At 38.3% G+C, this 9,677-nt stretch overlaps 1 long non-coding RNA gene across 1 annotated transcript; it reads right to left on the bottom strand.

Annotated features, from left to right (window-relative positions):
* Positions 1-305: 305 nt before the first annotated feature.
* LOC130542618 (uncharacterized) lies at positions 306-9,113 on the bottom strand. The gene is made up of 3 exons (XR_008957296.1): positions 6,104-9,113; positions 2,573-2,745; positions 306-1,412 (listed from the first exon to the last, which is right to left on the bottom strand). It is a non-coding gene; the product is annotated as an uncharacterized LOC130542618 (long non-coding RNA).
* Positions 9,114-9,677: the final 564 nt, after the last annotated feature.

Raw genomic sequence — 9,677 nt, 5'->3', positions numbered from 1 at the left:
GTCCCACCATCTAGAGATGGCCACTGTTAACAACTACTATCTTTCCTGCTATATTTGTCCATAGACATATATGGGTCTATGTTCTCACAAATTTGGGTAATTTTGTATGTACATCATGTAATGTCAAATTTATGTCAATTCTCCTGACATTACACATTCTTCTAAAACATGAATCTTAATGGCTTCAGTATAGGCCACTCATGTGTTATGTAATTTGTTTAATCAAACTCCTTCTGGTGGGTATTTAGGTTGTTTCCATTTTGTACTTTTTACTATTACAAATAGTGCTGGGTTAAAGAAGAAACTGGGACCTCTTCTCAGATTATTTGGTAAAAGGCCTGATACGTAAGGCTAACCTTCACACAGATGGTGCATTCTTATCAAGGGTGTGAGAGGAGCTGTCAAGCCATGCTGCCAACCCCAACCCCCAACACTGTTTAGGAAGTAGGGAAAACTACAACCTACCGTAATGCAGATAGTTTTCTAATACAGCGAAATAAACCCTTTAAAAAAAAAGAATTATTTCCCCCAAGTATTTGTATTTATAACTACGAGAAATTGGAATTTATATAAAGCCAATATCTTTAGAAATAGCTTTTAGGTCTTTCCTGCCTTGAAAACATATTACCTTGTATAGCCTATAAGTATTTTTACAGTTCATCATGCAAAGTAACTAGGTTTTAAATTCTGTAAGCACCATAACAGGATATTTAGAAAAATGTTGTATGCATTTTTTCAAACACAAACCCCTTTTTAAATGCCACACACATTTCTTTGTGGAGTATGCATGAAGCATTTTTAATGAGTCCTATCCTTTGGTTCCACTCATTTGTCTAAATATCTTATTATGATGATTATACAATTTTTGCTTGTGTCTCTGTGTGTAAAATCAGATGATAACATATAATACCAAAATTGAACTGGACAAGGAATTGGTGAGTATTTTTGCCTATTCAATTCAATACATCATCTCATTTATCAGGTTGCCAATAAATTTCAATACTATTACTAATCACCAAAAATCTCTCTGAACTATCATGTTATACTCTCACGGAGTTTGAAATCCTAGAATAGAAGAGTCATAACATAACTATTAAAATTAATATTTTAAAGAATGAGCAGTTTATCTGTCTCTTCACTTGTTTTTAAATAGTCTATTTATATCATCTGACAATTGGAGCAGTGTAAACTTTATCACTAACTGCTTAATAATTATTCCATTAAAGTTGAGTTAGACAAGAGAAAATGTCACTTCGTTGTCGAAATAGATAGTAACTACCTTTTGAATATGTAAATTCTTACCTTTAAGCTTTTTTTTTTAAGCAAAAACGTAAGTTAGGGATAGCCAACTGCTGCTCCAGCAAACTTTACTGCTGCTTGAAATGCTTGTCAACAGTGCCAGAATGACAGTCCTAAAATAAAAACATCTAGTTATATCCAGAAAAATCGTCAGACAAAGACCTTAGCCTATTGCTCTTACTTGAGGGTTATCCTTAGTGGCAGTGATGCATTTCCCCCAAATGATGAGATGATTAGCTAAGTGCTAAATACTATCCTGTTGTTACATTTTATGTTTGTGTTTAAGTTTCTGGTTTTATTTGCTTGTTGGTTTATAGAAAGTCCTAAGCACTGAAAACTAATTCAGATAATTGTTTACACCGTATAAAATCATAGACAATCACAAGCAACAGACTCTTGCTAACCTTCTCAGATACCTTTGAAATAATAATGTAAAAAATACAGCCATGGTCTTCCAGCCTACGGCTCCCCTCCAGTTCTCAAATTGTTCCAGTGTAGCGGAGTTTAGAAGGTAACACAGGCAGGGTTAACAGAGGTTATGTAAGAATCACAAACAGAAAGGAAGATAACAGGGTAGTAGTACCACCAGCTCTTCGAAGCAGGTTCAGTTTAACTGATCACTTTTTATGAGTCTATAATCTTCTCCCTCTCTGACAAGAATGGTAAACACAGTCTAGTAGATTCTGAAAGTGCCTTCCAGTATAACTTGAAATAATATACTGTGGTACATTGGTTCCAAGGATGATTCCAACTACATCTCCCAAACTTGCAGGTCTTTTGCAATGAGATTTTGCTGTTTCACTGACCAGAAGTTAAAATTTTTCTCCTCCCCTTGTGTCTGGCTGGCCTTAGGACGTGCTTTAACTCATAGAAATTGGCAGAGGTAATGACATGTGGCTTCTGAAGCTAAGCTTTTTGACATGTGATAGCTTCCTGGTTTTACACTTTTAGGATGCTGCTTCTTGGATTGTCGTCTTGAGATTGCCATGTTATGTGAAAGTCCAAACTAACCTTGTGGAAATGCTGTGTATAGCAAAGGCAGGTTGAGAAGCCCGGTCAAGCCGAGTTCCCAGATGATCTATTTACGAGCTAAAAGCAGAAGAACCGTCTTATTAACCCACAGGATCAAAAAATAATAAATCATTGTTTTAAGCCACAAAGTACCTGGATGGTTCGTTACACAACAATAGATAATTGAAATACACCCTAACACAATATTTCATAGAGCAGTTAGAAAAAAAAGAGCATTTATAAAGCTAACAGCTTTACTCACTTTGTTGGTTATGCTGTGTCTAGGTTAATAACTTATGTATAGTACAGGCTTTTCCTGTGTAAGCAAGAGGACAATCACAGTTTCCAGTTTTGTTTTTTTGTTGCATTGACTTCCATCCTCGCAGGGCCCACAGGAGAACTGGCACTCCGGTCCCCAGAGGCCAGCAAAGCAGGCTTGTGGAATAAAAATAAAAAGACAAAGAAAGGAGTTAAGGGTTATAATGAATCTCAAGATGCCCCCTGATTTCTTCTGTCACCTCAGTGGGTTGGAAAAGTGTACATGTGTGTGTGTGTGTGTGTGTGTGTGCGCGCGCATGCACGTGTGGTGTATGTGACTGTATCTGCGTGTGACTGAGCTGCAAGGAAAACCACATTTGAGTAGCCTCCACGGATTTACAGCACTTCCAAAAATATTCCCCAAAGAAATCAACACGATGCCAAACCTTGTCACTTTGGAAACACAGAGACAGAGGTGACTTTTTGCTGAAAATGTGGTTTTTCAGACAGTAACAATGGAAGCAATTTTGATATATATCTTTGGAGGCAGCTTGCATAGAACGAAACCTAAAAATGAGATGTAATTTGTCAAGGAAGCCTAGGAGGTGCAGTGCTTGGGAAGTTGTCCCCAAATTGTTGCCTGAATCCTGTCCCAGTCTTTATTTCTTTTGTAATCCAGAATAATCACCCCAGAGGTTTATAATTTGTGTACTTTATAAAAGTGTGCAATGCATAAAGTGGGGGAAGAGGAGCGTGTGGTGCTTTGTTGAATGCCCTTTGAACTGGTAGATGCTGCGAGGCCTTGTGTGGGCTCAGTTAGAGGTTCCCCTGTTTGTCCCACCATTGAAACTGCTGGAGTTAGAGACCTGGTGGAAAGCATTCTTTGAATACAAGGAAAGCCTGGGAACTTTCCCAAACATATGACAATTGTGGAAAGTTGCATCAGTCCAAGCTGGGCTGTGAAGTATCTTCTCGTCCTGGGAGGAATCTCTGAATAACAGAATTACAACATTTTCTGGATGTTCATACCATTCCTGGCTATTATCAGTTGATCATTACTTTGTGCCAAGCACTTTACATAAATGAGCTCACATTTCCATAAATACCACCATGTGATATAAGCAGCTTTATGGCCTTTTTATATAAGAAACTGAAGCTCTGAGAGGTAAAGTGACTTACTTTGGGTCATCCAGCTAATAAGCAGCAAAATTAGGATTTGAACCCAGATCTTCTAGCCTTTGGAACTGAAACTCAGCCCACACACCCAATTTGGCTATAATACTAGGTGCTTAGCACCTTTCAAGTCAATTCACTTGCTTTTAGAGACCCACCAGAACTCAAAATTTGAAGTCCATCCAGCGTGGAACTATGGTAACAAAAATCTATCCTCCTAATGATGACACAAGGGTTGACTAGGCCTCCTTAGATGGACTCGGTGGGCTCTCTGGACCAGAGTCCTCCATCTTTAGAGATCTGCCTGCAGTTAGGGTCCAAAATACCACAGGCTACAAACTAATCAAAATAAGGCAAAGACACTGGCTGTCTTTTTCTCCCCCTCTCTTTTTTGCTCTTTCACAGATTGATGTAGAAACTAGCTCTTCTACTCTTAGAAGTCATTGCTGATGGGCTAAATAAAGCCTGGTGCTGATTGTGGAGAGCACTGTTCATTAACGCCATTGAAACAATTTGCAGTCTTTAATTAACTATTCATCGGCAATCTAGACACAGGTCTAGAGTTAAGATTTTTTAAAGATATGTCTGGCTCTAGGAGCACTTGGGCTACTTCACTCTTTTAAAAAAGATAAAGAAAAACAACAGGCCTGATTTTCATCATGCACAACTCTTCAAGAGCTCTTTTTGCCTTGATTTCAGCTGCCAATCATGGCGATCCCATTCACCCGCTCCAGTCTGATTCATAATTTCATTTTGTGGTTAGACAAAAATATCAGAATTGGACAAAGTTATCTGATTGAAAAATAATATGTTTTCCAGAGATTATGGTGACCTCTCTATTTTGCTAATTTACATTTACTTTCAACTCATTTTCCTTCACAGTGGGAATCACAGAAGCATTTTCCAAGATAGTATATTCAGCAGCTGCTTTAAGAAAATGTTATCAGAATAAATTAAATCTACCCAGGTGTGTGTATACGCTATTGTTACCTCATGCTTGACTTCCAGGGCATGACTTCCTTAAGCGGGTTATTGAATAAAGGGCTGACTCTACATCTAAAAATCAGTTAAAAGAGGAGGAGGTTTACAGATTGGCATGGGACCTACTCTTATATGATGTTAAACATTTGTGTTACGTCAGGCTTCTGTTCCCCTAAGTTCTTTTCTTCTTTGCCTAGAAAGTCACAATCCCGCTACATAAATAGTCCTTTCTCCACAAAATCTAGGTGGGACATTGCTGCTCACATACAGTTCGATAGCCACAGGACAACCTGTAAGACCCTTATTCCTGTTCTGTTAGCTCCAGAAAAACCCTACAGACTATCTGAACTTGACAATGCAAGAAGCAACATGTAATACTTGAAGGCGAAAGACAACCTTCAATCCCAGGGCCTGTCTCTGTAAGTGCATGCAATGGTATGATCACTTCCTTTCTCACCTATTCGCTCCTCCTGATTAAAAAAAAAAAAAAAAGACTGCCCTTTGGATTACTTCAAAAGCAAAGAGTTCACTTGTGCATTAGTTTTGACAATTTTGTTTGTTATCTATTCAGTCTTGCTATGTATGAAAGAAAAAACAATACTATGATAATTTCCTCTGAAAAAAATAGTAACAAGTGCTTAATTCAGAATACATGAGGGATGTGTATATGTTATGTTTATAAATAACATGAGAAAAATGTACAAAGAATAAAAACTGAACCATGCACATTTATGTATTCATTTAGGGAAATACTTATTGATCATCTCCTGTATGTCAGGATTGCTCTAGGAGTTTGGGAATACTTCGGTGAACAAAATGGACAGATAAACTTCCCCCATGAGAATGAGCTTCTGGCAGGAAGGATAGGCAATAAATATTAGACATGATAATAATTGGAATATGTGATGATAATAATAAAAAGAATAGTATGTTAGAAGATGACTTCGGAAAAATTTTTTAAATTCAAGGAGTTTCACAATTTGCAATTTTAAGTAAGGCAGGACTGACAAGATTCAGTGAAAAAATGACAGAAAACTTTGTGAAAAATTGAGAGAGCCATGTAGACAGATATCTAGGGAGAAGCATTCCATGAGTCCACAAACTCAATGCAGAATGCATTTTCCCAAATTTTATATGCATGTACAAACATAGATATCTATATATGTTACTTATAATTGGAATTTTGTACATAAACTTTTATATTTATGGATTGTTAAAAATACTTAGGCAATACTCAAAAATTTGAAAAAGGAGATACTGATAACCCTATTTAAAATTTTCAAACCTTTTTTATGGATAGAATCTTTGAATTGAGTTTGTTTGAATGATCTATCTTCAGGTATAAAGAAAACAATTCGTTAACCCTGGAAGCTAGCAGTACCTTTGGTTGATTACTTCAGCTCAAAGAGGTGATTGGCCAGCTTTAATCTTCTTAAGATTCTCTTGCAATGGGATCTTTTTTCTCTTGCTCAAGCTAGCCAGGGGACAGCTAACAGCAGAGGCTGAGAAGACAAGGTTAAATAACTTCATCACCATGTGTCTCAGTTTCCTCGCCTGCAAATAGGGGATTAATAAAGCTTACCCATCTCCTGAGGACACTGGTGGGTTAACTAATTAATGATCACACGGTGCCGAACAAAGGCTGAGCATTGTTATTAGAGAAGAAAGAAAATTTATCATCAGATTGTACCTTTCTGGCATCTGTTGCCTTGGTAACCAGATTTGCAGGTGCAACTGCCATTTTTGGCACTGCATTCCAGGGTGTTCTCCTCCACACACTGACATTCTGAAGAGCAGCCAGATCCATAAACCCCCTTGGGACAGGCTGCAAGCAGACTGAGGCAAACTGGTCACCTGAAAACCATGCTTTGTTTCCTTTACATTGTCAGTGTACAGGCATGTTTTTCTGCGGGGCCTGATTATGGGGAAAACAAGGGGATCATCCTGACTGCCAGAAAAAAAAAAAAAGAAGAAGAAGAAAGAAAGAAAAAAAATGTCTTTCAAAGCAGGCAACTAATTTGATTTTTTGGCAACTGGATGTGAACAGTGAAGCCTGAACTACTTAAAAGGCTTTGGTGCTTCTGGGAGAGAAATTGCTTCTCAATGTGCTCCATTGGTGCCCATAGTTAATATTCTCCAAGGACTGGTAAGGTCTGCCAGGCCCTATATTCATTGTGCCACAGCAAGATGATGGACAAGCACTGACGGAAAAGCTTACCATTGTTTCCATCCCCTTTTATGATGTGGTAATCCAAACTAATTTTACATCATGTATATTACACATAACTTTCATCGTGACAGCAGCATTTTCTTGGCTACACTTTTGGCAAATGGTGCTTGCCTTTCCTTCATTATTTTCCCCATGCTGTTGAGTCTTAGGGATGGGAGTCAGCACAGGAATTCTAGTTTGAAGAAGTCTCACCTTTGCATTTAGGAAAACATACCCTTAGTTCTGTCTTTGAAGAGTTATTTGTAGTAATTCAATTCCTTTTCCAAAACCTGACATGTTTTTTCCTCCCCCATTATAAATGTCCAAGGGACTTATCAAGATCCTTCAGGTAATCTCCAAACTCAAGGTAATTGCATTCTATGCCTGTAGAGGCTTTGCTGTCAAAAGCTGCTTGGAGAAAACAAAATAAGTCACTTGACTTTCTGCTGGATGGAAATTATTAGCATCTGCTAATATCTGCTATTATTAGCAGAGATAATTTAAAGTTGTGGTTATAATACTACCACGTAGGGTGATTCTTGTCCCCATTGCCATGGACAGAGTTACCCTTGAAGCAGAACAGATTTATTAACAGGGCCCCTTTTCACTGTTAATATTGTCCCATTTGGATGATAAAATGTGATCCTTCTCTCATCCTTTCTGTGGCTTCTGAGTCCTTTCCCAGACCAACAAAGTCCCAGGTCTCTCTCTCAGAGCTTTCATCTTCCTTGCTGGCCTCTTCTTGCTCATTCCAGAGCACTCCCTTCCCTGGATTGGCTTCCATGCCTGACTTTTCCTGGTTTAGCATATAGAACAGTGGTTCAGGGAACAACTCAGACATGATGGAATGCTGAAATATGACAATTGGGTATAATAAGAAATATAACTATGAAAATATGCAGAGAAAAAAGGAAAGGTAAAATCTTTTGGCAATCCAATGCCAGGGTTCGTTATGCATTGAAATGTGTCCTCCAAAGCTCATATGTTGAAGTCCTACACTCAGTACCTCAGAACGTGACCTGACTTGGAAATTGTGTCTTTGCCAATGCAATTAGTTAAGATGAGGTCAGACTGGAGTGGGATGGGTCTCTAATCTGATAAGACTGATGTCCTTATAAATAGGTGAAACTTGGGCACAGAGATACTCAAACAGCGAAAACACCTTGTGAGGATTAGAGCCAAGGAATTATGGGAAACCTGGAGAGGCCCGGAACTGATCGTTCCCCAGCACCTTCAAAGGGATCACGGCCTGCCAACACCTTGATGGCAGACTACTAGCTCCGGAATTGTGAGGCAATACATTTCTGTTGTTTAAGGCACTTACTTTGTGGTACTTTATTACAACAAGTCTAGAAAACTAATACAGGGTTGCAAACTCTAGCTTCTGAGGGCCAGGTAAGTGGCATTAATCAATGAAGCCTTGAGTTTAAGCAATAAGAATCCTGAGAACTGGAACATGTATTTTTTTTAAAGGTGGTCACATTCAATATTGTAACCACCATCACTACCACCACCATCTGCTCTTTGAATTTCTGACCAGATGAATTATTATTTAAATGGTTTTGCCAAAACATCTGATATTACCTTATAAATTATTCAAAGGTATTACTAAAAATGGGGTGTGTCTTGTGACCCTAGAGGAACAATAATAGAAATGATGCTGTCTTTGTTTCTAGGTGAGTTTTCTTCTCCTGGCATATTCTGGTACACACTATCTACACCTGCATTGTTCACGTTTACCCATGCCTTTTCTCCTCCCTTTTGCTTTGCTTATTCAAGCCTAACCTTTCTTCGTGACCCAGGTTCAGTTTTCTATGATGCCTTCACTGGCTCTCTTATTAGAGTATTCACAATTTACTCTGTTTCCAAGGGGAAACAGCTTTTTATAAAGTAGAAAAGGTCCATGGACATTCAACTAAAAATACAATATAAGACTCTAAAAGGTGTAGGTTATTAAAAAAACAGGTCGTGGCATTACTGGGGTTCACGGAGGAAGAATTTCCAGAGGAGGGAATGTGAAACAGGCAGAGGAACAGGGTAGAGATTACTGTAGGCTCACAGGTATTTGCACACAGCTTCAAGATGGGGTGGTGGGCGTCTGGTGCTGATCCACTGGGAGAAATCCTAAAAGCTACTGATGCACTGAAGTACTTATTGGTGATTGCATTTTCTCACATTTTTGTAAAATGTGATTGATGGTCAAAAGGCAAAGAGAATAGCCTGTTTTGGAAATTTTAGGGAATGATATCACTTTGCATTAGAACAGAAATTAAAGAAACTAGCTCTGGGCTTTTGATATTCAACTCCCAGAAAGTGTCAAATGTCCAACAACTGAAATTCTCTTAAGGTAAATAACTAGAAAAAAAAATGTAAGTAATTCAGAAATAGTTTTCTTTCATTCATCAAAATCTAGATTCTATAATGTCAGGAAGCTGAATAAAGACTAGAACTAAGCCATCATATATATGACTATATAAAATGCTGTTTTTTACCCTCTTTCTCTGTCTAACAAATTTTCAGTACTTTTTGAGCCTCCTTGCTTCATGTAGAGAGCAAATTATTTTTTTTAAAGATTTAATTTATTTATTTTGCAGAGAGAGAGAGAGCACAAGCAGGGGGAACTGCAGACGGAGGGAGAGGGGAAAGCAGGCTCCCCGCTGCACAAGGAACCAGACTTGGGTCTCAATCCCAGGACCCTGAAATCATAACCTGAGCTGAAGACAGACACTTAACCAACTGATCCACA

Source organism: Ursus arctos, unplaced genomic scaffold (genome assembly GCF_023065955.2).
Source record: "Ursus arctos isolate Adak ecotype North America unplaced genomic scaffold, UrsArc2.0 scaffold_4, whole genome shotgun sequence".
In the NCBI taxonomy this organism is placed as follows: domain Eukaryota; kingdom Metazoa; phylum Chordata; class Mammalia; order Carnivora; family Ursidae; genus Ursus; species Ursus arctos.
The sequence above is the reverse complement of the archived record's forward strand: the minus strand, read 5'-3'. Positions and strand labels throughout refer to the sequence as shown.